We start from the raw sequence: 27,679 nt of genomic DNA, 5'->3' as shown, positions 1-27,679 counted from the left end.
CCGTTTGCTCTCGTTTGTAACTGCCTTACCCTTACACATATCAACTGATACTTCATGTCACTACTTGTGAGCGCGCAGTCATCACGACGTTTCACTTGCCTCCGCTTGAAAGCAACTTATCCTTTACGCATACCCATTGATGCTTCATTTCTTTATTTGAAAGCGCACAGTCATCACGACCATCCGTTGTCCCCGTTTATTACCGCATTGCCCTTTACACATATCAATTGATGCTTCGCTTCGCTACTTGGAAGCACAGTAATCACGACCTTCCGTTTGCCCCTTTTTGTAAACGCCTTACCCATTACACATATCAACTGACGCTTCATTTCGCTACTTGTGAGCTCAAAGTCATCATGGCCTTCCGTTTGCCCCCGTTTGTAAATGCCTTACCCTTTACACATATCAATTGATGCTTCATTTTGCTACTTGTGAATGCACTGTCATCCCGACCTTCTGTTTGCCCTGTTTGTAACCGCCTTATCCTTTAAACACATCAACTAATGCTTTATTTCGCTACTTGTGAGCGCGCAGTCATCACGACCTTCCATTTGCCTCCGTTTGTAACCGCCTTACCCTTTACACGTATCAATTGATGCTTTATTTTGCTACTTGTGATGGCGCCGTGGTCATGACTTTTCATTTGCCTCCGTTTGTAACCTCCCTTAACCTTTGCACGTATCAGAAGATGCTTCATTTCATTACTTGTGAGCGCGCAGTCATCCCGACCTTCCGGTTGCCCCCATTTGTAACCGCCTTACCCTTTACACATAAATATTGATGCTTCATTTCGCTGCTTGTAAGCGCGTAGTCATCATGACTTTCCACTTGTCCCTGTTTGTAACCGCCTTACCCTTCACACATATCAATTGATGCTTTATTTTGCTACTTTTGAGTGCGAAGTCATCACGACCTTCCGTTTGCCCCCGTTTGTAACCGCCGTACCCTTTACACATATCAATTGATGCTTCATTTCGCTATACCTCTCTACCTTCCTAACTTAGTTTCTATGGTTCACGTTGATTTTTTTTTGTGGTTGTTATGAACACTTCTCGTCCTAAAATGTCAGCGCTGAAATAAATTGGCTTGTGGAAAGAAAAAAATACTAAAATGTACCGTTGGGCAAGTGCTACTAAACGGCAATAAGGCTGGTACTGTGACTGCTGATAGCATAACGTAATTTCAGTGACTTCTTGATATAGAAGGAGTCTGTTACTGAAAATCTGTATTGGTTAATAAAGCTTTATCATTCAAGAAGTCACCCAACTCCCAGCGTTCATTTCGTTATTTATGTACCAGAAAAAAGAATCAGGAGTTTGCATTGCGGTGCCGGGGGTCAATAAATGAACCTATTGTAAGTTGTGCCGAATTTCGCACAGCACTAAAAGAACCAGCAATGACAAGAAACTTTTATCTATTTTTTTTTTCAAAGTTACTGCTAGACTTAAAAAATACCTTAGGTATACGTGGGGCATACAGCATAAAAGGAAATGTTACACAGCAGAAAGAACGCTTCACAAGATGCAAATAAAGCAGGCAATCGGACTTAATCAGCCTGTATGCACATACAGCCTGCAACACAATACTGTGCTGCATAATATGCAAATTTACACTACAGCAAAAGCGACCAGTAGGTACAAAAATGTAAAATTACAAGAATATACAGAAAATAATTAAGAAAAGTAGGCATGTAAAACACCCATGCGCGAATCGCTGTTATCAAAGAGTTGCATATCATGCTAAGTGATTAGTGTAGAGCTCTGTCGTCATATGAGACAGGGAAGAAAAGAATGGGGTCAAAGAAGCATAATGCGCTTTGCAAGAGCTTCTGAGCGCATTAGTCAATTCGAAAGTTGCAGAATTGACATTTCTGTGATTATATATAGTAGGAAGGACAGCGACGCGAGATTCAACTCCACTTGTGACATGCTCGTAAGCTGTATAGATGCGCCTGTCAACAAAGAGTGAGAAGGACATTGCGATATGCCGCTCCTGGACTGCATTTGAAAAAGAGGCTTCTTGCGGCGCTTTTGGGATCATTGTTTCAAACTGAATGAATGACGACGAAAGAAAGGAAGAAGCACGTGAAATATCTTTTTTACATCTTCCGTTATGTCCCTGAATGACGGATTATCACGCTTCGTGCTAGGCGGGGTTTTAGCTTTTTTGAGCTAACGCTGCATTTTCCTAAAATATTGCTCGCAGTAAGCATTTAGGACGAAGTAAGTTCGTTTGGGAGCCTTGTAGTTACCATTCTTTGCTTTTCCTCTCTCCTTTTTTTGTCGGAAATCACATCGTCGATTTTTTTGTCATTCATTCTTACTCTCTTAGCCTGAGAAACGCAAAAGAAAGAGAAATAAGAACAAAATAGGAATTTGCAATGAGCTCAGCCCTCCATATCATGCGACGCTGCAAATGCGGCGTCATATTTATGAGGAATGATATCCTGTGTTTTGGGCGATTCAGAACAACGAAGCGAAAAGAAAGTTTTTTTTACCCACCGCTCAAACACCCTTTGTTTTAATAGGTATCAATAGAGGGCACCAAGTGAACGTGCATCGTCCTCTATTCTGTACACCGTCAACTCAATAAATAGGCCGGCTTCAGGGAATCAATACCGCGAGTTAAACTGACACAACTTGTATCTGTTCTTCGCACGTGCTTCCTAAGTTTCTTTAGCATGACGAGCGCGCGGTTTTCTTAGTGTTGTTTTTGTTGAGTTTTGGCGTCAAATGCTCGTCGATACACCTTTGTTAGATGAGAAAGCAGCTAGTGAGCTATTCGTGTCAGGTAAACACATTTTTGCAAATTATGGGGCGCAGCTTTCGCCATTCGCTTGAAGGGTCGGAACATATGTGTCAGTTTTGAGCTATTAATTAGCTCCTTCATTATCTTTACGGCCCCATCTTGTAATTTTTTCAGAAATCATTCCATTGATTTCTTGGCCCTTGTTCCAAGCCCACCTTTAATACTAGAACAGGCGACTGCGATTTGCTCTAAGCTCTGTAGTCATGACGTCACGATCTACAACTGCGAATGGTAGAAGGCCAGAGATAATAAGAAATAAACCCAGAATAAAATATTGTCCTTCCTGCTTGTAAAAATAAGCGTATTGCTTAGAGTCTGTAGGGCTCGTGGCGCGCCGCGCATTCGAAGGCCGCGCGGGGATAACCGGTCCCGCGCGAGGGGGCTATAAAAGAAGGCACGCGCCGCCGTCTCGCTCTTGGTCCCTGCCTCCTCGTTCCTGCTTCGCTCCTGGCGCTCTCCACGGAAACGACCCGCAGCCACCCGGACGACGACCTAGCACCGACTTCGACGATCCCTGTGAGATTAAAGATGTTTGTCATACGGCCCACTGTGTGTTTGTCGTGCGCATCCCTCGGGCAGAGAAATCGCCCACAAGTCCTTCTCAGCACCTCGAAAACGTTTGTGACTCATTCGGCTCGAGCACTTCGCAAAGCACGTTGAGCAAACGGCAGTGTCGACACGAAGCGCATGCGTTTGGGAGATCCTATTACACGCTCGTGAAAGGAATTACGCACATCCTGCAAGATGTTTGTTTTGGCTACGGCACTATTAAGCATCACTTATCTGTCTACTAAGGCTTGATCAGAGGTGGGGTGCACCTTTCTAGTCGTTTTTATCGTGGAAAACGAGTACCGGTACAAACCTACATGCAAGGTATTCGCAGACATTAGAAACCTCCGAGAACACAGTTCAGATATTGTTTCCGCTGCGATCTGCGAAGACAAGCAGCGGCATTATTACGAACGTACCAGGTAGCAATTAATCGACACATTCAGGAAAATACTAAAGTTTTTACTAACTCCGCGGATCAGTCAGCGTGCGCCCTTTAATACGGGGTGGCTATTTTCTGACGCGCCTTACATGCATCGTCGCGTGACCACTTTGAGACTTTCGTGCCATGTAAAAAAAGGTGTAATTCCAGTACATTGTTCTTACACTTTATTCTGAGTTCTCGTCTCAGTCAGTCTGCGAGCGTTTAGTTTTTTATTGGCTTCTCAAACAAAACAAGCTCTCTAACTAGGATCCGCTGGGCATCGCAATGGCATACAACATGAAAGTTATGGACTGCATAGCTTCTCAATGCTTCACAGAGAAGACGCTAGTCCGGATCGTTGAAGCTGATGGTGTCATACATTTATGTACGTCTACATAGTGCTTACTCCTAGCATCATTAGAAAGAATGGCCGCTCTCCCTAGTGAAAAAATCTATATGAGTCACAATAACCTCATACATATTCTCATACTAAACTCATACTGAACTCGTACAAATCTCATATCATATCAAACAAATCTCCTTCAACGTATGAGAAATATATGAGATTGTATAACATTTGTATGAGTTTAGTATGAGAACTTTGTATGAGGTTATTGTGACTCATATGGCCTTTTTCACTAGGGCTTCTTGAAGTCTCCATGAAGAGTATCGTTTAGTCCATAGAGCTGGCAGGATATCCAACAAAACTAGATCACCATTCGCATTCACTGACAGTAATGTGAAATGTCGAGCCTGACACCACGGAGTTGAGATTCTTTGAAAAGTCACACAGGTAAAAAAACAATCTTTTGTGGCAAGCGATTTTCCAGTTAGGATTCTTTCAGGTGTTAAAAAAACTGTGCTGAAATTTCAGTACCTTTCTCCGCGTATGGTGCTGAAAAAAAAACAATCCCGGTACTAAAACAGTTCCAAACACTGAGTGGAAAGAGTGCACATTAAAAGGAAGAGGGAATCTTTCCAAGACAAAGCTCTCCGATTTCGTCCCACTGCACTGCACTGTGATGGTGCTCTTGGGATGTATGTCCTCGATACAAACACAGGAAATGCTGATTGATCCCGCTTAAAAACAAACCAGCCTTGCAATAAAATATTACATAAAAAGCTCTTAACTGACAACACAAATTTCACACATTGCAGCTGACAAAGCACATACACAGCAGACAGAGCAGGAAGAAAGCACTTAGGTGACACGCATAACCCTGACGCGACATAAATAAAAGATGCTGTTCATTGCATCAATAAACTTCACCTGCATCCGAAGCCAGTCGAGGTCATTTGTTGATGTTACAATGGAATCTCGCCGTGAACTCGGGCAGCGCCGCAACAAACACGTTGCAGCGGCGACTGGCGTCCCCATAGAGCTCGCCCACGTAGTCGTCGCTCGCACAGAGCGCATAACAGGATGCGATGAAGAAAAGCCTGTCCTCCTCAACAGTTGGCTTCTTGGCATGCGGGCTCCTAGAGTGTCGCAAGAAGCCCAGCTTGTAAGCCTTCAATGCGGCTAAAAGAGCTTTCGTGTCAACAATGAGCGGGGACCACTCCAGTAGGGGCTGCGCAAGGGCACTTTCGTTGGTATGACCGATGTAGTAGTAGCGGCTCAATGACCGCTTGTCGCTTGCAAGTAGTTCGAAAAAGAGGCCCCTGAGGACTTCGTCCGCTATGAGCCTTCCTGCGCCACCGTAGATGGCCGCAAGTGGCAGGTCCGGGTTAAACAGGGTAAAGAGGAAATACTCTTCCGATGGCGGTATTGCACCCTGTAGGCTCCATCACTGGCTTATGGCACAGCCTGGCTTTAGGACGTTGCTCAAGCGTGGCTCCTGAAGCTGCCAGCCCGAATTCGTCCAATTCAGCCAGCCGCCAAAGAAGCTGGGCCCGAAAGTTGTTTGCGGGAGTGCGTCGGCGAAAACGCTTTCGTCGTCTACGTAGGCACCGTTGCCTCTCGTCCTGAAATCGAATGAGGTTCTGGTGTGGCGCATCACGGCACCAACTAGGGCATCTTGCAGATCTTTAACTAGAGCTTCGGCTCTACGATTCCCAGAGAACAAGCTGAGCCAAGCAACGCCTACGGCGCTCTCCACTTGCACCAGGCAGCGGCGAATGTTAGCCGACGGGGAGCGCCCCATTAGTTCAAGTGTGGCATTGGCGATTTCTTGGTCAGCTGTTCAGCCTATCTCTGTTACCAATCGAAGTCCCAAGCTGAGCGTCATAGCCTCCCGCATCTCTGTGTTCAGACCAAGGAGGTAGACGAAAGATCGAAACAGCTCGAGGTTATCGACTTGAACCATGGTTTCGGCGGAGATCTCCTGGCCCAGATGAAATACTGGTTGAGTAGCGGTACCCACCGGCCGAAAGAAATGCCTGGAGTTATAGTGTCAAGTGAAGTTTCGCGCTGGCAACCGCAAAGTTTTTGTTCGGGATTGGACATCGCGAGACCCAGAACTGCCAGTCAGACTATTCATTGCTTCAATCGTCGCCAGTACCTATTCAGCATGCAATTCTAGTGCGTCAAAAAGGCGGAGCATGATACGAACGTACTTTTTGTACCAAAGGGATGGTGTCGTTCTTCTCGGCTGATTGCCGAAAGTGCGCATTAGTGCCATCCAAACTCGAAAACTAGGACTGCGTCCGATCTTAAGTAGGGGCTCCCCAGTCCTGCTGCGGTAACGTGACAGGTCTAAGCTATTTTGGAACCACAGGTGGATGTCATATTTCCCGCAGAGGTCTCGCAAAATATCCAGCAGGTCTTTGCATGACGTCTGAGGCAATGATCGACAGGTAATGTTTGGTCATAAACCACTTCAAGCTGCCAAGGCTGCTTTCTGAGTTTCATGCATTACTTTACTAATGCGACCGCCCTTTTTTGTACATTTGATGCTTGCGACGGTGCAACATGGAGGTAACTCAGGTTCCATGCAACCGACGTGATGGAATTCAGAGCCTGGTGGTACATTGTGTCTTCGACAACATTTGAAATAAAAAGTAGGCGGTGATTTTGTTTCCAGTCATCGCACACAAATCGATAGAAATTGGTGCAGGGGTCTTGCGATCGGTTGATGGACATTTCAATGTTCGCTGTATATTTATGGCATATCACCTTGTTACAGCTGGAGAAAAATGGCAGATTGGCTTGGTCCACATGGGACCGTCGGAGGCTGGCGCGGTGGACGTCCCGATGCCGCATCCGGATCCAGTGCATTAGACCTAAACATCTCTGGTGCACAGCACGGCCAGCGTGAAGAGTATGGATTTAGTCCATGGCCACGCCTGGCAGTTGACCTGACGAAAGATTTTGTTGAAAAAGCCGCTTCCCTGCATGTGGAAATAAGGAGGAAAACAGTAGAATTTAATATAAACAGCGCGAACACGAAGACAAGGGACAAGGAACAAGAAAGCCACAGTACCAACTCGCCCAACAAAGTATCTTAGTAGAATTTAAGTTTATGCAAGTTTCATAAATTCGAGGTTTCGCCTCCAACGAAACGCAGCCGCCGAGGCCGCATATTCCGACGACCTGGGGTTCTTTAACGTGCACTGACATCGCACAGCACATGGACGCCACACCGTTTCGCCTCCAACGAAACGCAGCCGCCGAGGCCGGGATGCAATCCCGCTCCCTTGGGCACCGTAGTCGAGCGCCGTAACCGCTGCGCCACCCCGGCGGGGCTATATTGGTTGGGCTCCGGGAGTCACTTCGACTATCTGAGTATTTAATCGCTATGAATATATCACTGTAAATAATGATGAAGAGCGGCTGCATTATTCATGCTTTTGGCTGACCCTACCATGAGCACAGAACCGGGTTAATTGGAGAAATATGAGAGAGGCCTTCGTCCTGCAGTGGGTATAGACAGGCTAATGATGATGATGATGATGACCATGACCCCCAAAGTTCGCGCTGGGCTTCTGAACTAAGGAGTTCATTTAACATGTTTATGAAGTTTATGCCGCTTTGTGGCTTCAATGCAAGCATCATAGGGACGGATCAGGGCAACAACAACTGCTGTGTGTTGGTCCTCTGTCTTGGGTGGCTCGCCAGTGCACTCATACTAATCATTAGCGCATGCCCGTAAAATTGGACCTTGATAAGCAACATCCATCGAACACTTAGTCACGCTCCAAAGTTGGTTTGCTGTCCCCCTTAACCTTATAAAACTGAGGTTATATTTTACAATACTAATACGTTTATGGGTTTCGAAACGACTATTCAGCGATACAATCCGGTGCCAGAGGAATGTCACTCCGAGCCTACGGCAAAGCAGATGCTAAAATAACTGCTGTGGGGCCTAGCAGCCTCTTTTAGCGTTTTCAAACCGCGCCCACTTTTTCCTATTTGTATTGTGTTTGCTCGGGCAGCGCGAATGCGCATGAGCGAAGTGCCCATCGAGGGGCGGCATGTTATAGCGGGAAAACACGTGTAGATAAGCGCGTCGGAAGCACGGCTCGCGGCCTTTGCCCAGCGGTAGGCCAGCAAGGAGCGGCCAGCGAGCGTCATGGGCCAGCGAGATGTGCACGGACAACAAAATGAAGACTGGTCACAGGAAGAGAGAAGCAGTGCCTGCCGTAATAGAATAGGCGTATTTTTGAGTGAGTTGCTGCCACGCGAGCAGCAATGTTTCTTGCTCCGCCGTTAGCGCTTTGGCCCTATCGCTCGCCCTATTCGACCGCAGTGTTTCTGTCTTGCCGCGGTGAAGCCCTGACCCCCATTCTGTTTTATTCATGGTGATCAATTGTAGCGCTCCTTGATAGCATATTTCTAGCGCAGTGACACTCGCTGTTGTTTCTTTTATCGAAGACGTTTTTATTTTGTCCGAAATAAACCGGGTTTTTTTTAAGACAGACTGGATTTGTCACTCGTCTGGCGAGACCATGCCTTGCGGACCCGTTTTCTAGAAAGTGAGGCCTTCACTGCATACGAGGCATGTGATGTGCCGGCGAAGCCCGGCCAGTCACAGATGCCAGTAGTGGGAGTGTAGCTTGTACACAAAATAAATTAAAGTGGGAAACAAAGAAAAACAAGATAACTTCAACAATGACATTTCACTGTCCGAGGTCAGTGAACAAGAGTATAATTTAGAGCGTCGTAGAAATCGAGACAGGGCAGAGCCAGCCAGAAGAAAAAAAGCGGAAAAGAAAAATTTTGCTTGCCAATAACCGTGTCCCTATAAAACATACTGAAATAGAAATTTGGGAATATTCACGTAACAGCCGCCTTGAACACCTAATTGATACGGCGAATTTCAGGAATTATTTTCCAAGGACCCTTTAGGAGGGCATAATGCTCCGATATATCTCCTTACCTGATTCTAAATGGCTTCTGCGCACAATTCGCGACGCGGTTTGAGGACTGAGAAGTCGGCATTGAGCTCTTTTGAGCTAGTGTTCTCTCGTAGTCAAAGAATAGGGTTTCTTCCTGTGACTGCCATATATCTGGGTTTACTTTGCGCAATAATATTTTCCATTCCATTATGTTGCCTGCTTGCCATTGGCCAACCCTCTTTTTGGTCACGCACGCTTTTCAGCGACAACGAACTACGTTGCTTTTTGGCTGTCGACTCTGAATAACCACTCGCTGCCAATGAGGAAAAACCAAAAACCAGAACAATTTCCTGTATAAGAACCTTCACAAACTGTGGCTATTGAATGCTACACGCTGGTCAGTGATATAAGACTCCACTGAACGCGTGTAGAATTAGGCGTCAAACCTCCGCAAAGTGCACATAAGAGCAGAGCAAATGGCGTGACTTGCAGTTTGTACTAATTACACCAGAACTCTTCTGTTCATCACGAGAGCAGTGCACAGTTTTGTCTACATTTAGTTTGAACACGGCCGCTGTCTTCTAGGTCGCATTGCGTTCGACATCGCCGCATATCGAAGCAAAATGACCCAAGCACAGCAGGACCTCGAGGAGGTGTTTCGCATGACTTCCACTTGGCGTCGTTTTGCCGTCGGTTCAGACGCAATGGCACGATGACGCTTTGAAGACAGTGAACCAGTCCAAACTAATTGTGGGCAGTCCTGTACCTGCAATACAACACGAACGCTTTTCTTCATCCGGCTTATTACCCAGCGCAAGAGCTTTAGTGTCCTACAAATTAACACCTCAGTAGCGCTCCTTCCGTGCGCGAGTGCACGGAGAACGTAGCCAGCTTAAGCAGTCTAAGCGAGAAGTGCGTCGGCTATACCCAAGAAGTGATCAGTACTTGAGCGACTTGTGCCAGCTGCTGGGGGGCCTGGGCCCGGCGTAAAGCAACAGCACCTTGGGCATCTCCTTGGAGGGCAGCATTCTTGGCGTCCCGGCGCATCTCGCCCAGATGCACCATTTCCCGTAGACTGAGACGCTGCAGGCTTGGCCGCCGCTGTGCACGTACGAAGTGCTTCGTGCCACCAGTTTATCCCGACTCGGAGTCCAAGGAGCTCGTGCTGCTGCTGTAGGATGTGCTCGCCCCGTCGTCAGCCATGGCGACGTTTCTGAACTGGACCGTGTCGCCTGTGCGCGTCAGCATGGCCTTTCCTCTCTGTACACACCTGAGTGTTAGCCTAAGAGGAGGGACTCGCAAGACTCAGCTGCTCCCGGTTTCGCTCGGTCTGCTAGCCCTGGGTACAAACCAGCTGCTGCCGCCTCCGCCGCCGCTGCTGGTGGTGCGCCGCGTAGCGCGTTTCGAATGCAGAGCGTTGCACGTGCCCTTTGGTGAGCGACTTGTATTTCTTTTTTTCCTTTTCCTCGTCACCAGTGGGGAATGCCTGTCGGCTGAACTTGAAGACGAAAGTGACAGGTTGGATAAACGCACTTTCATCCTCGATCCAAGCGTTAAAGGGGTACGGATAGCGCTAAGTAATAACAAAATAGTCTGCAAGAGAAATAATTAACGAACCATCAATAAAAATATTGGCGTTAGGTATGGGCCTGATTGTCCCGAAGTACAAGTGAAGGTCACATGCCACCACTGAGCAGTGGAGAAGGTTTCAAGGTTCACCAGAGAATGCGGCCACTTGATGTTACAAAAAAAAAAAAAGACTTTGGTGCAAAGCTCTGCCAGGCGACTTACAGGTCGGCACCGTCGGGTGAATTAAGCTCAGGAACAAATTTTATTTTTCTGTTTTCACCCTTCCGATGCTTTGACATCAATGAAAAGAAAAATACTTCGGTGGCATGATGGGGGGGGGGGGGGAGATCGGGAACATCGGAAAGCTCCTGTCAAGATGGCCTAGTGAAATGACAAACACCATGATGATTAAAAGCAAGCCAGGATGGCCGAGTGGTCTAAGGCGCCAGATTTAAGCTCTGGTCCTCGAAAGAGGGCGTGGGTTCGAACCCCACTTCTGGCATTCATTTTTATTTTCTACTTGTTCATACGTACTCGCATTGACAGGGGCGTTTCATTATTACTTTTCTCTGTGGTGCCAAAATATCGTTTGTCACAAACCTAACAATCTTTCTTGCTCGTCCACGAAATCAGTATCACTGATCATCAGAGACAGGAGGGTGCGCCGGCCCATCCAAGTCTTAGCTGAACCGATTGCGCTCCATCTGGATAAGATTCTCATACCTTCCGTCCCGACCATCCGTGTCCTCGGTATGATGGTGCAGAATGAGACCCAAAACACGGAGGCTATCAAACGACTCCGGACTACAGCCAATCAGATTGACGTCCTCATTCGGCGCTTTGCCACTCGCCGCCAAGGCATGAAAGAGGAGGACCGTTGTAGAATAACCCAGGCTTTTCTAATTAGCCGCATTGTTTATGCCTTCTCTTAGTACCACCTACGCCAGAAGGATGTAGAAGCCGTGGACAGCGTAATCCGTACCGCGTGTAAGGCGGCACTAGGACTACCCCAGTATAGCGACTGCTCCACGTGGTAGTCTACAACAATCATGCAGAGCTCATCAAAGCACATAAAATTGCCCAATTTCACCACCTCTCCGCGCCAGATATGGTCGCCTTATACTTGACCGCCTACACATAACTCCTATCGGGGATGCATATCAAGCAGTAGAGGAGGAACATACTCTCTAACCAGATTCCTTGCTCCGGCCCATTGTTGCCAGTACCGAGTGGGCAGTGCATTCGCACGCTTCATGCATAGCAGAGCGGCCTCGCACCTCGGTATATTGTCGTTCTAGAGACTTAAATACCTTTATTAGCGCCCATTGTTTAGTGGTAATATCATCTGGACAGCAATGCGTGATCCTGGAATGCAGAAACAATGAAAAAAATCGCAAGATGATTGCCGAGAGCGTATGCTGGAAGCATACATCAACAGTCCGAGTTCGGCTGTGATATGTTTCTGCTTCACTGCTTTCCAGTCTATCCTGATTAATTTCGCCTATGAACGTTTTATGTAAGCCAGATAGACTTAGCACCAATGACGGACTCACGAATATGATGCCCATTTCGCTTCCTACGCCGTAGTAACCACGCACACTGGGTAGGCCGTGCCTCCCCCAAGCCCTCCGCGCCAACGATACGGTGGATTTCTTCCGCCAGCGAAATAAGAGAGTGCTAAAATCTGTTATTCACTTAAACAATAAGCCAACAGCAAAAAAGATATTTCTTGCGGATTTCTGACCCATACCATGTTATTGATAATTGCAACACAAATAAATTACGCGACACGTTGCCGCTGGTGCAGCGCGCGGGTCATCATCTGCACACTGGCTCCGCGGCTAAGGCGTAACCGAAATTTACATCTTTCTTTTACTGATACTATGGGATCGGCGGTAAGCCAATTCCATGTGAGACGATTTACTGTAGCGCTGAGCAATTACAAAGCGCCGTCGGATGTGCTTTCGATGCGAAACATTTAGGCCTAGCGAGTAGCGCTTGACGAGAGGGCCGTAGTCCACCGCACCAGGGGGCGGCACCGCTTTCGTAAGCGCTGCTGTTTGTGTTGCGAATTTGTCGTCTTCGTTCATGGTGCAGCTGAGAGGGCAGGTTTTTCAACGTTTTTCTCAACAATATTTCATGCAAACGATGCTGCTACGACGTACGGGACGGGGGTATGCGATGTTGTTGCGCTGCAGGACGAACACTAAGGCTGCATTTAAACGTTGATTGATGGTACTTTAGACACTACTTCATTTATGTGCTGGTCTGGAACCGTGGTTTAACTTAAAAGTATACATTGTTGAAGCACGACAGTTCGATCGTATATCGAAATCGGTCGCACTTCACGTTAAATCAATGCGGCGACAACTGGAAAGCGTCTTTCGTAATATCTGTATTCCGCGTTCGGTAGCTGCCCGTACGGTTCATTCGCTGTGTGTTTGTACAGTTACCATTGCGATTATAAAATATAATTGAAAATACATGTATCTTGAAAGATACAACGGATACACCCTCACTGCGGAAGTGAAGCGTAGTCCTTTGCAGTCACTCCGGCCGCTAGTGCTGTTTCCAACTGCGGCCGCCATGCCAAACGAATGCTTTACGGTTTGCTCGCGCGCTCAAACGAAGCACAAATAGCCCCAAGGTGTCGGATAGCTTTCACGAGCACCGCGAAACAGCACTCTTACACTACAGCACCGCAGCATCAACACGAACAGCACAGCCCAAGATGGCGTCAGGAGGAGCCGGAGCGGACTTTCCCAGTTTGGCTCATACGGGGCACCACCATCAAACTAAGATGGCTGCACCCAGGCATCGAAACTAAAAAGGTCGACTCACGGTTTAACCCATTCCTAAGAATATGCTGGCTGAGAGCCACGACGTACGCCGTCGAATCAAGGCCGAGACAAGTGACACCACTTACCTTACAGATGACCACGCATGCTACGTGGATGTACCGAGACAAAGTGACAATCTCTATGTCGCATGCGTAGCTACGCCACACTCCACACTTGTTACGCTGCCACGGTTAGCGCTCCCTCTCCCACCGCGGCGGAGGAAACTGCGATCGCGTTGACCATCGCCGACCCACGTACGCGCACAGTCTTTAGTGATTTTAATTTGCGATTCAAAATTATTCGAAAGGCCTTATCTGCCCAACCACCGCGCGCATACTCCGCAGCCGCATTCCCGATCACAAAATCCAATTAGTCTGGGTACCCACCCACGCGGGGAACTCTGGGAACGAAGGGGTCGACCGACTAGCCCGAGGTCTACAAACCGGGCGGGCTGCCCCACGTATCCAGAGACCTTCGCAGTGGCCCCCTTGACTTTTGCTGAAATCACTAACCTACACAGAGAGACGAGAGGACGCTTCCCGCCTCCACATCCTGATCTGGGCTGAGCGCAGGCCACCATGCTGTGTAAATTTCAAACCCATTTCATTCTGAGCTATTCGAGATTGGCACTGATTACGGACGGGGACTACGACCCCATTTGTCCCAATTGCGACTGTGCAGTAATAGCCACATTGACACACACCCTTTGGCGATGTAGGGGAAGACCACCCTATCGTACCTTACTGCCAGCTCCTTCTGAAGAGAGTTGGGACCAACTTCTAAGACGTGATGGGCTAGTCGGTTCATGGTTCACCTGCTCAGACAAGAAGACGCAGTTGGCGCTTGTCTTGTGGGCCCAGAGCGTCGCCCCAACTTGATGGCCACGCCAGGCCGACATGCCTTAATGATCACACTCTTTTGGCTATAAAATTTGTTTCTCTCTCTCTCTCTTTCGTCTTTACTATGGACAAAAGTTGAGCCGGTCAATCCGTGAAGTACGTGTGACTGAGGAATATCAAAATAACGGCTTGAGGGGCTAGTTGGTGCTCCATAGTATTCAGAAATGTGGCGCAACAAACACAAACACAAGAGAAGAGACACAACACAACACACGCGCACACTACCAACTGTAATAAGAAGTGTTTTCAGATTCTTATTACAGTTGGTAGTGTGCGCGTGTGTTGTACTGAGGAATAATTTTAGAAGCGGCACTTTTGTTGCGTATTTATATCGATTAGTTAGAATGACATTGTATAATAGCCAGAATACTGCAAAAGCTACGACAAAAATTTCGGATAAAAGACGACTCGGCTAATTCTAGAAGAGAATCCCAACAATGAACAAGTACAGTGACAAAAGATGACTATTAAATACAAGAAAATAAGTATTCAAATTAGAGTAAGTAAGAGCGAAGAGTTACGCATAAAATGCAGTGAACAAAATACTAAATTGCATCCATGTTTAAAAGAGTGAAAGCATTCTTCAGTTAATAGCCAGTCTGTGGCAAAATCCGCTGTCACAGCGTTGAAGTGTCGATTATTTTCTGCAGTTGTGCAGTCGATCGGTAGTGTCGACGTACGAGGAGACGAGATGGGTTGATCGCGGGCTCGAAAAGCTTGCCTTTACCAGGCGGGTTGCCGTGAGAGTGACACACGAGAAACTGAATCTCCCCAGAGCACGCTGGCACCTGGCGCGATGGGGCCTCCCTTTTATATTCCCTCGGTCGGTTGCGCCGCGCACTTCCTGTCGATAGCGCGGCCGGATCATGTCAGAAAATGATCAGAGGAGCGGGGGGATGCCGCTTCCTCTGCGCGATAAAGACTTCACCGCTGTTGCACAAGCGGCAGTAGCAAATGCACCTTCCGGACGTTTGAGAAACAGCTTCAATCATTTCTCTGAGCAAATCCCAGTACACCCACTCCAGTGTCCCTTGTTCACTACTCTGAGTTTGTCTATATACAGTAAATGCCAGAAAAAATAAAGGAGAAGAAAACTTGTTTCCAGTGGGCTCGGTGGCTACGCTCCCGCGCAGTTCACTAACCCATTCGCATTCATCATGCAGGTGTTCACGTTCACTGCCAACGCACTGTTGGCCGCACTGCTGGCCCTCTCCCCAGCTACTGCTGAGCCTGTGGCCTCGTGCTACAGTGATTACGCCGTCCCGTCCTCTTATTCACCCGGAACCGAAGCTACACCATGTCCGACGGAGCCCGTGCCAGATTACCGTTTCCCGGACGACAACTGGAAAGCCTCATCACTACAGACATCAGCAGCCGATATAAAAGAGAATACCTTCTGTGCTTCTCTGTGGGCTCGGTGGCTACGCTCCCGCGCAGTTCACTAACCCATTCGCATTCATCATGCAGGTGTTCACGTTCACTGCCAACGCACTGTTGGCCGCACTGCTGGCCCTCTCCCCAGCTACTGCTGAGCCTGTGGCCTCGTGCTACAGTGATTACGCCGTCCCGTCCTCTTATTCACCCGGAACCGAAGCTACACCATGTCCGACGGAGCCCGTGCCAGATTACCGTTTCCCGGACGACAACTGGAAAGCCTCATCACTACAGACATCAGCAGCCGATATAAAAGAGAATACCTTCTGTGCTTCTCTGTGGGCTCGGTGGCTACGCTCCCGCGCAGTTCACTAACCCATTCGCATTCATCATGCAGGTGTTCACGTTCACTGCCAACGCACTGTTGGCCGCACTGCTGGCCCTCTCCCCAGCTACTGCTGAGCCTGTGGCCTCGTGCTACAGTGATTACGCCGTCCCGTCCTCTTATTCACCCGGAACCGAAGCTACACCATGTCCGACGGAGCCCGTGCCAGATTACCGTTTCCCGGACGACAACTGGAAAGCCTCATCACTACAGACATCAGCAGCCGATATAAAAGAGAATACCTTCTGTGCTTCTCTGTGGGCTCGGTGGCTACGCTCCCGCGCAGTTCACTAACCCATTCGCATTCATCATGCAGGTGTTCACGTTCACTGCCAACGCACTGTTGGCCGCACTGCTAGCCCTCTCCCCAGCTACTGTGTGGCCTCGTGCTACAGTGATTACGCCGTCCCGTCCTCTTATCCACCCGGAACCGAAGCTACACCATGTCCGACGGAGCCCGTGCCAGATTACCGTTTCCCGGACGACAACTGGAAAGCCTCATCACTACAGACATCAGCAGCCGATATAAAAGAGAATACCTTCTGTGCTTCTCTGTGGGCTCGGTGGCTACGCTCCCGCGCAGTTCACTAACCCATTCGCATTCATCATGCAGGTGTTCACGTTCACTGCCAACGCACTGTTGGCCGCACTGCTGGCCCTCTCCCCAGCTACTGCTGAGCCTGTGGCCTCGTGCTACAGTGATTACGCCGTCCCGTCCTCTTATTCACCCGGAACCGAAGCTACACCATGTCCGACGGAGCCCGTGCCAGATTACCGTTTCCCGGACGACAACTGGAAAGCCTCATCACTACAGACATCAGCAGCCGATATAAAAGAGAATACCTTCTGTGCTTCTCTGTGGGCTCGGTGGCTACGCTCCCGCGCAGTTCACTAACCCATTCGCATTCATCATGCAGGTGTTCACGTTCACTGCCAACGCACTGTTGGCCGCACTGCTAGCCCTCTCCCCAGCTACTGTGTGGCCTCGTGCTACAGTGATTACGCCGTCCCGTCCTCTTATTCACCCGGAACCGAAGCTACACCATGTCCGACGGAGCCCGTGCCAGATTACCGTTTCCCGGACGACAACTGGAAAGCCTCATCACTACAGGCATCAGCAGCCGATATAAAAGAGAATACCTTCTGTGCTTCTCTGTGGGCTCGGTGGCTACGCTCCCGCGCAGTTCACTAACCCATTCGCATTCATCATGCAGGTTGGTGCCCAGTATTCGTTGCTTAAAAAAGATCTAGTAACTGCTTCCTTATTCAGCTGCCGAGCCCACAGTGTTGCGTTACCATTGTTGTTGAGTGTTGTAATGTTGTGCGCGCCTTACTACTTTTAGCAGGCGACATTGAATCTAATCCAGGCGCCACCGAGGCGGTGCTTGCCGAATTAACAAATCTATCCGCAGGTCAGACTAAGCTAATTTCCGAAGTACTGGATGATAAGAACCAGATCATCTCAACTGACAATTCTATAGCTCGTCTGTCTAAGCGCATAGCCGATCTGGAAGATTAGCCTTTTCGACATTGCAGAGTGAATTGAACACAAAGCTGAAAATGCTGCAATCACCTCCAAGATTGACCTCTTGGAGGCACGGATCGATGACGCAGAAAATCGCTCACGTCGTAATAACCTCATATTTTATGGTATTCCCGATACTAACCCGTCCGAAGAAATAGTTATCCAACATTGCCTCGCGAACATGAGCTTGACAGTCAGTCCAGAGAGCATTGAACGCGCTCATTGCCTTGGGCGTTACTCACCTAAACACATTCGTCCAATCATTGTCAAGCTTACTTCACACAAAATTAAAAGGACAATACTCTCGAATTGCCGTAAATTTAAAGACACCGACTTTAGCGTCGATAAAGATTTCTCAAATAAAGTCCGACACGCTCGAAAGCAGCTAATTGCGTTTGCTAATGAAAACTCTGCGAAATTCGTTTTAAATTAGGACTTTGCAAATCGGTTCTAGGCGCTACATGTTTGACGAAAGCTCTGAAACAACACACGAAATAGTTGCCGCCCATTCTCAGTCAGCAGCTGCCACCCAGTCTCAGTCAGATTAGCAATCATCCCGCCATGCACCCGTTTCCGCCGAACAAATAATCGTCCCGTATCTAGCATCCCGTTTTCCGTTATATACACTAACATTTGCAGTTTTCTTTCCAAGCGGGAACTTGTTTCTTGTCTCGTTTCATCATCAAGTAGTAATCTAACTGAAACCTGGCTGAACGGTGACGTCTCAGATAATAAAGTACTAGCTGACTTGCCAAATTTTCAACTTTTTCGAAGAGACCGCAGCGAAGGACGTGAAGGGGCGTGCTTATAGCTGTCAGCCATGAACTTATATGTTCACTAATAGGTGATTCTTCTGATTTAGAAATGTTATGGCTACACTGTCACGCTGCACCTAACACAGTCCTACTCGGTGTTTGTTACAGGCCACCTCACAGCATCCCTGATTTTTCCCGCCAAATTAATAACACACTAAGTCGACTGATCACAAAGCACCCTAATTCGCACGTCTTCCTCTTTGGCGATTTTAATTTTCCGAATATTGATTGGCAAAACCATACCACGCACATAGATAATAATAGCGCAGCAAGGGAATTCTTAGATTTTTGCAATAACATGAACCTCACTCAAGTTATACTAGAACCTACCCGCATAACTGATAATTGCGCGAATAACCTAGATCCCTTATTAACAAATCACCCAGATAGTGTTCAGCCGATTACTTATCTGCCTGGAATCAGCGATCACAAAGATATTCATGCTAACATTGTCCTCAAACCAACGCGCCGATGGAAACTCAATAAAACTATTCGCCTTTATGAGAAAGGAAATTATGACATGATTATTAATGAACTCAATACGTTTTTCCCAGTTTTTGCGTCACGCTTTCATTCTCATTCTATTCAAAAAAATTGGTCGTTCAAAAATAAACTAGAAATTCTAACCAATCAGTTCATTACCCTGTTCAGTCTTTAGGAGAATTCCCATAAGCCGTGGTGTAATAAAACACTTAAGAGTTTAGAAAACAAGACGAAGCGGCTTTACCGTTTAGCCAGGTTTCACGATACGAATTGCGCATGAGCAAAATATCACGAAGCTGAAAAATCATATCTCTCCGCTATTTGCTACGCTAAACACATGTTCTTCTACTCACTTACCCAATCTGTTAAAAAGTAACCTGAGAAAATTTGGCAAGTCACAAACCCACATCATGCAACTGAGATAACGCTCTCAGATGAGTCAGTCTCCACTGAAGTCACCATCTTCAATGCTGCCTTCGCATCTGTATTTACTAACGAGACTGAAATGTCTTTTTCGATGCTACATTCACAAACAGGTTGTGCCACCAGTCATTTTCTTGTCATCAGGTATTTCGTCCTTAATGGAAACTATCTGTATTTCCCTACAGATGCCTATGCACGTGCATGTAGATAGGATGACCAGGCAGTTGAAAGCTTCTTCGAAGATGTAGAATCGGCAAGACGCAGTATACTGTAGTAATGGGCGACTTCAGTGCCAAGGTAGGGAAAAAGCAGGCAGGAGACCAGGTAGTAGGTAACTATGGCATTGGTTCTAGGAATAGCAGGGGGGCGTTACTAGTTGAGTTTGCAGAGCGCAATAACTTAAGGATCATGAATACCTTCTTCAGCAAACGGAAGAACCGGAAATGGACATGGAAGAGTCCTAACGGGGAGACTAAAAATGAAACTGACTTCAAATTGTGTTCAACCCCCGCCATTGTGCAAGATGTAGAGGTAATCGAAAAAGTGCGATGCAGGTACCACAGGATGGTGAGGTCTCAAATTAGCCTAAATCTGAAGAAGGAATGCAACAGATTAGTAAGAAAGAAACCGATCAACGAATTAGCGGTGAGGGGGAGGGCAGAAGAATTCAGGATCTCGCTACAGAATAGATATTCAGCTCTAACCGAGGATTGCGACATTACCCTAAAAACAATGAACAATAATTTCAGAGATATCATTACTGAGTGTGCGGTAGAAGTAGGCGGTAGGATAGTTAGAGAGGATACCGGTAAGCTGTCTAAGGAGACGAAAGATTTGATTAAGAAACGCCAGAGTATGAAAGCTTCTAATCCAACAGACCAGATCGAATTGACCGAGATATCAAAGTTAATCAATAAGCGCAAGGTGGCTGATATAAGGAAGTATAACATGGAGAAAATTGAGCATGCTGTAAAGGACGGCGGAAGCCTTAAAGCGGTAAAGAAGAAATTGGGCATAGGCAAAAACCAGCGATAAGGGACAAGGCAGGCAAAGTCATCACGAATATGGACAAGATAGTCAAAGTAGCCGAGGAGTTCTATACAGATCTCTACAGCAGCCAAAGTAGTCAGGACCGTAACGAGATTGGCGGCAGAGAAAGACAGTCAGACGTTCCACCAGTGACGAAGGACAAGGTCAAGAAAGCATTAAAAACTATGAAAAGGGGGAATCAGCTGGAGAGGATCAGATAACTACAGGTTTGCTGAAGGACGGGGGGGATATCGTGCTAGAAAAACTGGCCACCCTGTATACGCAGTGCCTGGTGTCATCGACGGTACCGGAACAATGGAAGAATGCAAACATTATCCTCATTCACAAGAAAGGGGACTCTAAGGACCTTAAAAATTACAGACCAATCAGCTTACTGTCTGTTACGTATAAGGCATTTACTAAGGTAATCGCTAATAGAATCAGGACAACCTTAGACTGCAATCAAGCAAATGATCAAGCTGGTTTTAGGAAACGGTACTCTACTATCAATCATATCCATACCATCAATCAGGTGATAGAAAAATGCTCGGAATATAACCAGCCCTTATACATAGTATTCATTGATTACGAAAAAGCATTTGACTGAGTTGAAACATCGGCGGTGATGCAGGCATTGCGAAATCAGGGGGTAGACGAGCCGTACGTGAAACTGCTAGAAGATATATATAGTGGCTGCACAGCAACCATAGTTCTGCATAAAGAAAGTAACAAAATTCCCATCAAGAAAGGTGTTAGGCAAGGAGACACAATCTCCCCAGTACTATTCACAGCTTGCTTAGAAGAAGTATTCAGAGACTTGGAATGGGAGCAGTTAGGGATAAGGGTAGATGGAGAATACCTCAGTAATCTGCGATTTGCTGATGACATTGCGTTGCTAAGCAACTCGGGGGATGAACTGCAAATAATGATTGATGACCTAGACAGGAAATGTAGAAAGGTAGGCTTGAAAATCAATATGCAGAAGACTAAGGTAATGTTCAACAGCCTCGGGAAGAAACAGCAGTTTACATTAGGTAGCGAAATACTGGGAGTAGTAGGCGAATATGTCTACTTAGGACAGGTAGTAACCGCAGATCCGGACCACGAAAAGGATATAACAAGAAGAATACGATTGGGATGGAGCGCATTTGGCAAGCACTCGCAGATTATGACTAGCAGCTTACCAGTATCGCTCAAGAGGAAAGTATACAACAGTTGCATCTTACCTGTACTCACCTGTGGAGCTGAAACGTGGAGGCTAACCAAGAGATTTCTACTTATGGTGAGGACAACCCAGAGGGCTATCGAAAGAAAAATGGCAGGGGTAACATTAAGAGATAGGAGGCGTGCAGAGTGGGTCAGAGAAATAACTCAAGTTACCGACATTCTAGTGGAAATTAAGAAATGGGCATGAACAGGACATGTAGTGCGAAGAGAGGATAACCGATGGTCGTTTAGGGTAACAAACTGGATTCCAAGAGAAGGAAAGCGTAGCAGGGAGCGGCAGAAAATTAGGTGGGCGGTTGAGGTGAAGAAGTTCGCGGGGGTCAAGTGGATGCAGCTAGCACAGAACCGGATTAAGTGAAGAAATATGGGAGTGGCCTTCGCCCTGCAATGTGTATACTCAGGCTGATGATGATGATGATGATGATGATGATTATGAGAAACTATGAAACTTTCATCTTCATCCGGTATTTACAATATTGACTTGAAGCTCCTAAAGAATTCCAGGGATATTTCTGCCGAATTTTATGCTTACCTTTCTCCAGTCACTCTCATTGGGACGAACGCCAGGCGTCTGGAAAAGTGGTAAGGTCGTTCTAGTCTTCAAATCAGGCAAAAAAAAATTCACCGCTAAATTACCGACCCATTTCTCTTACAAGAGTACCCTGCAAGCTCATAGAACACGTCATTTACACAAGCATCATGAGCTCCCTCGACTCTAACAAATTTTTTCATCCGCCACAACACGGTTTTAGAAAAGGCCACTCATGTGAAACACAGCTTGCTATTTTTCTTATGATTTGCATGGTAATCTTGACACTAACCTGCAGACCGATGCCATCTTCCCAGTATATGCAAACGCGTTCGACAAGGTACCACACAAACAATTACTACTAAAACAGTCATACCTGAACTTGCCTACCGATATTTTAAAATGGATAGAAGAATTCCTCACTAATCGCACGCAGTTTGTCACTATTAACGATCACAATTCTAACCCCATTCCTGTAACATCTAGTGTCCCTCAAGGCTCTGTACTCGGCCCCCTTCTCTTTTTGATTTATATTGATGACTTACCAGACATCAATTCTAAAATTCGCATGTTTGCAGATGACTGCGTCATTTACCACTCAGTTACTACTGTTATTGACCAAACTTCTCTCCAGCACGACCTTAATCGCATTCAGGAATGGTGTGACGTTTCGTTATTGGAACTTAACCCACATAAATGTAAACGCATGTCTTTTCACCGCCGCCACAATCCGCTTAATTTCCCATACGTAATTAGTAACGCCCCTCTACAGTTTTATCTATCATATAAGTATTTAGGTGTCACCTTGTGTAACGACTTGTCCTGGAGTGCACAGATCACTAATATTATCTCAATTGCTAATAGAACACTAGGTTTCTTACGACGTCATCTCCGCCATGCCCCCGATCATGTAAAACTGCTAGCATAAAAAGACACTAGTCAGACTAGTATCAGAATATGCCTCACCTATTCGGAGCCCGCATAATGCTTACCTTATCAACGCACTTGAAGCAGTACAAAACAGAGCAGCCAGGTTCATTCATTCTTCATATTCCTACAACATCTGTGCGTCAGCGTTGAAAGATAAATCAGGGTTATCACTCCTCTCAGTTCGTCGTCGCATCGCCGGCCTTTGCTTATTCTACAAATTTTATTACAGTTCACTTTCCTGCGCGCCCTACATCGTCCCGCCAACCCACATATCTCATCGCACCTGTCATCCTTCCCAGGCTTCTCATCTATGTGTCCGCACGGTTACTTTTGCAGCCTCATTTTTGCCCTCTACCATTGTTGACTGGAACGACCTTCCTAGGGTCACTGCAGCCATCATGGGCTCCGCGACCTTCGCTGACGATCTTCATGCTCATTTTTCATCGTGTTAATACTTGCCGCCTACGAATAATGTACCCACCCCTTATGTAATGCCCCTCACTGGGCCTTTAAGGAAAATAAATGAAATGAAATAAAAAGCAGCAAAATAAAGCAGAGAGACTTTGTTTAAGTGCAAAAAGTAAAACTTGCAAAACGTTTAAGCATTTATCAGAGTGGAAATAAAGGTGTAATTGTTTATCTGCTCTGTTTAGGGTTGTGGTAATTGTCTGTGCTTAAAATTGTAAGACATCCGCATTCTGGTATATCGAGCCCAAAGATATCGATTCAACTTGTTTATTTGTGCTTCAATATAAGTTGCTCGTACATACCTTTCGGCAGCACTGCTTGTGTTGGCTAAACTCACCTTGTGGCTCTGTGCTCTTTGTTAAAGCTAATCTTCGCTTCAGTAGAATTTTGCACTATAATTATATAATTTGCTCGCTTTGTAATTCCGAAAACACTGCTGACTGACCTCGAAAAACCGGCGAAGCAAGCGATGTCGGCCTAAAAACGAATCCGCGGTTACGCGCCCGCCGCTTAGCAATGACTATAAAAAGTTCTGAACTAGTTTTAGCAACGCACTTAAAGCATCTGTCGGGTTCCTTTAAAGCATGTAGTAACGTAACTTACTCACTGAAAACTGACTGAATGTAAACATGACAAGAGATACCACTGTCCCCATTCGTCACCAAATGCCAACTACATCGTGCCTTCAGCGCCTCCTCTGCGAGTAGAGATGTGAGGGGACAAGAAAAGAACGGAAAGCGTGAAAAATGATTATTTTCTTTGTTGTGTTTTTAGATTATAAAAACTCGGACGATTAATAATGCTACTTAAAAGTTTTATGAGAACTTGCTTTCAGTTTCGGATAACGTTTTGTTTAGAAAACCACTACAGAGTTGCTGCTCAATGAGCGAATGGAGCGCCACTGCAATCGTGTGTATTTGGGTTAGGTTAGTTGATTTGCGGTTTAGCGACCGAAAGCCGAATTATGCCAAGAAGCACGCCACAGAGAAGGGCTCCAGATAATTTGAACTACATGTAAATGTGTAGCGTGCACTGCGATCGCAATGTACACGAGTACCTCGCGTCTCGCATTAATCGAAACTCAAGCGCCACGGTCGGAATCGAACCCGCGATCGCTTGGTCTATTCGAGTGGCTTGACTACTAGCCAGTGCGGTGGAGTAATCACCGTCTGTTGTAATGCAGCTTCTATCCGTTGTTCGTGCTGCAAGGATGTAGGCTGACTGCAGGTCACATGGATGCGCCGGGTTGAATACAAGTGAAATTTAATACTTTATATCGCGGCATAAGTAGAACCAAATGGCTGAGCCTGCAACCGCATAACTGACACCGCCCAAAACTCCAACGCCTAAGTAAGGTTGCTTTCTCCGAACACAAGACTTCAGACGAGCGAGACTAGTAGCTATATAGGTTCCCTTCAAAAATGCTTCGCAGTAAGTGTATGCGATAAGGAGTCGCTCTGCCATCCAACGGGCATTAGGCAACACCAGGAATAGCTGTAACTTATAAAGCCACGCTACCCTACCATGTTTACTTTGAGAAAGCAAACGCAAGAAAGGGAGTGCGCATAGTGCATGAGGCTTGGTTAGCATGGTAGATTGTTCTAAATTGTGAGAACAGTTAGCCTTGGGTTCGAACTCCTCGAGCATGCCGCTGCGCGTGAGATAGCCACTCTCTCAAAAAAGAAGTGAGCAGTAATCATGTAATGTAAAGCACAGATTTCCTAATGCGGTGCGTTTGTCAAAGCACCTGTTGTTATGTAAGAAATTTCGACTAGATGTCAAGGAAGTTTGCGTCAGCCAAATAAAACCAAGCACTAGGAGCACTAGGATCGTATGTCAGCACAGCCATCCATTAAGGTGGCGGTCCCACTCCAGTGGTGAAGAGACGACATTTTTGGCGATATTCATACGCCTACTGCGCCTCACTAGTTTAGTTTATAAATGTGACTTTAATATATTTGTAAAGTTTATTTTCTTTCCTTTCTAATGGTGCATTTGGTTTATAAATAGCTGCTACGATGTTTAAGCTGTAAAGGAAAACACAAAGGTAAGAAACGGCTTTTCAGCTCTACTTGTCTCGGGAAAAGCAAAATTGTGCAAAATCTTTTCTACCTAGGAAAACACCGTTCGAGATGTTTTGAGACTAGATATGAATGAACAAAGTTAAGCATTTTTATTACTGTGTATCGCATAGTTTATTAGCCACGCGCGTGTGAAAAGTGTATAAAACAGGTAATTATACATACAATAACTTTCAAGATACGCATTCTGCTGCAGAGATTTTTTGACCAATTGGAGGTCGTACATAGTTCGCTTTGTCCTGAAAATATCATCTGTCTGCTTCATTTAATGTGAAAGTTATTTGTGATCAAACTTTGCGTTTTTTGCAAAATGGCTAAAAGTAAAGGCTAAACTGTTCAAGTAATAAGCTTTTATCTGTGCTGAAATTTCGCGTGGAAAAACTTTGCACCTCGCTGTCAGAGGATAAGCCTCGGTTTTGTTCTACGACTCTCGAGGAATGTGCACTGTCAGGATGATTTCAACTAATTTTTTCGTGGTTCACTTGAAGCGCGCGAGCTCTTCATGAAATATTTTAAGCATGATTGAAATGCTCCATGGCTTGTTTGTTTCTGGGGAATATAACTTAAAGGTTCGGGCATTCGTTCCTTTATTCATCCGGTAACAATTATCAACTACAAAGTGTACAAAAAGCAAATAATAGTGCAATAACAGAGCCACGTGTTATAAATGTAGTAGGTAGCTTCATCTATGAAATTTTATGTGCACTAAAATGTCGCAGTTCAGAAAAATTACGACGATGGCGCCACAAACACCCTGAATCGAGGGGTATCTACGAGAGGGTATCGTGCTTCTACAACGTTTTCCCTCTGCCCTTTCCTTTCCATCGGGCGAGAGAGGTAAGCACTGCCGAGTCGGGTCGAGTGGTCGGGTCGAACTGAGGTGCAGGTGCTTCGCGCATGCGCAGTAGCGCTACTTGAAAATGGTCCCTTGACAAATGTACACTTGCTTGCTTTGAGATTTATTTATCGCCTCGAATTAAGTGTGTCATACTGTTTGTGTGCCGAAACGTTGCCAGCTAAGGCTCTCGCGCTACTTACTTACTCTACTTACTCAGCAAGATATAATCGTGGCGGAGAAATTAAATTTTTTTTTTTCTGGTTTTGTTTTGTAGTCTAGTAGCGCCCCTCGCGCCGCGCTTTTATTACAAACAACGGCACGGCGCTGGACAAAGAAGAATTTGGCACTAAGCGTCTCAGTGCAAGCAGCGAAAAAAAAAAAAAACTGTTCGAACCCGAACGCTGTCGGAGCTGGTTATTCCTCGTCTTAGCTCCGCCACAAAGCTATCTTCAGATGTTCGCGGTGTTAGCATATATTGTGAGGATGTGGAATTTAGACTCTTTTTTATTTTTTCAGCGGCAAGAAGTAAAAATATCTTCCCCTGTCTACGATAAAATGAATAGTAGGGCACGGAACTATAACACTGCATAAATTAATATAATTTTAAAGAGCGTCTCCCTAGGAGAAATTGCACGAATACTTGTACCCTCTGCCACTTTACTGGTACAGATAAAACGTTTCGACAGTCTGCCAAGTGCAACTTGAAAACCTGAACATGCACAAGCATGCCTCTTCAACGTTCCCACTGAAGTTCCTATATAGCGGAAGCAGTGCAGGCTCCAAAGAAAATGAGAAAAAATGATATAATGGGCAGCCGAAGATAATCACCAGCGTTTCAGTCATGATTTTTTTTTTTTTTTTCAGAATGTTGCGTTCCGGTGATGATAGCAAAGGTGCCGCAGTAGCTGCCGGGGATGTTTTCGGTGAATGTGCAAGTAGGAAACAGCCATGTGAAGCTTCTCCAATACAAAAATGTGATGTTGAATCGGGTTTTGCCACTGCATTTCCGTCATTCCCCTGACTAAAATTAAAAAAAACAATGATGAGGCTCAACGCTTCTGAACCGAATGTCGAGCTTAGCTCAAATGAGAGAAACCACTGTAATCAAGAGTTCGACGAAATTCAGTCTGATCAGGTGGGGGCATAAAAAAATATACAGGCTCACTGGCCAAGTCAAAGTTTCATGAAAACGTACTATCGTTTCGA

At 46.2% G+C, this 27,679-nt stretch overlaps 1 non-coding gene across 1 annotated transcript; it reads left to right on the top strand.

Moving 5' to 3' along the window:
* Positions 1-11,045: 11,045 nt before the first annotated feature.
* TRNAL-UAA (transfer RNA leucine (anticodon UAA)) lies at positions 11,046-11,129 on the top strand. The gene has a single exon. It is a non-coding gene; the product is annotated as a tRNA-Leu (tRNA).
* The last annotated feature ends 16,550 nt before the right edge of the window (positions 11,130-27,679 follow it).

The sequence above is a fragment of the Amblyomma maculatum genome, chromosome 7, assembly GCF_055883805.1.
Source record: "Amblyomma maculatum isolate TAMU_Amacu chromosome 7, ASM5588380v1, whole genome shotgun sequence".
Classification (NCBI taxonomy): domain Eukaryota; kingdom Metazoa; phylum Arthropoda; class Arachnida; order Ixodida; family Ixodidae; genus Amblyomma; species Amblyomma maculatum.
Note: the sequence above shows the minus strand (reverse complement) of the source record. Positions and strands in the feature narration are given on the sequence as shown.